Below are 537 nucleotides of genomic sequence, written 5' to 3' on the forward strand. Positions count from 1 at the left end.
TGGTTTTCTTTCATCCTTTGTCCATGGTCTTCTTTTGCTATTAGAACTTCAGTCAGATTTAAGACAGTTTATTTAAAGTATTTGTCTACTAAGCCCAATATCAGCATCATGGGGACTTTTGTCAATTTATTTTAGAAAATTGGATATTTCATACTATAAAGTGGTAGATCAAGAAATCAGATTCTCTCCCTTCTCCAGGATATGTTATTGCTGATTTTTAAGACTAGAGTTGTCCATTTGTTTAGTAACTTTTCCAAACTGTTTTTCAAAAGTTACATTCCTTGCCATGTAAGGTCACTGTAGTGTGCTCTGCTATCTCAGCGGTCACCCAGTCATGTGTCACAGGCTTACTTAAATGCCTGGAGCCAAAAAAAAAAAAAAAAAAAAAAAAAAGGAAAAAAAACACTGCTTTCCCAGTCTTTGTAGCTTGGATTTGAACTCGGGGTACTCCTTCAGTGACAAGCCAGACTGCATGCATCTCTGCCTTAGAGTTCCCCACCTGCTCTGTGGAGCCTGCAGATCGCCCAGGGATGCAGG

The sequence above is a fragment of the Canis lupus genome, chromosome 31 (assembly GCF_048164855.1).
Source record: "Canis lupus baileyi chromosome 31, mCanLup2.hap1, whole genome shotgun sequence".
In the NCBI taxonomy this organism is placed as follows: domain Eukaryota; kingdom Metazoa; phylum Chordata; class Mammalia; order Carnivora; family Canidae; genus Canis; species Canis lupus.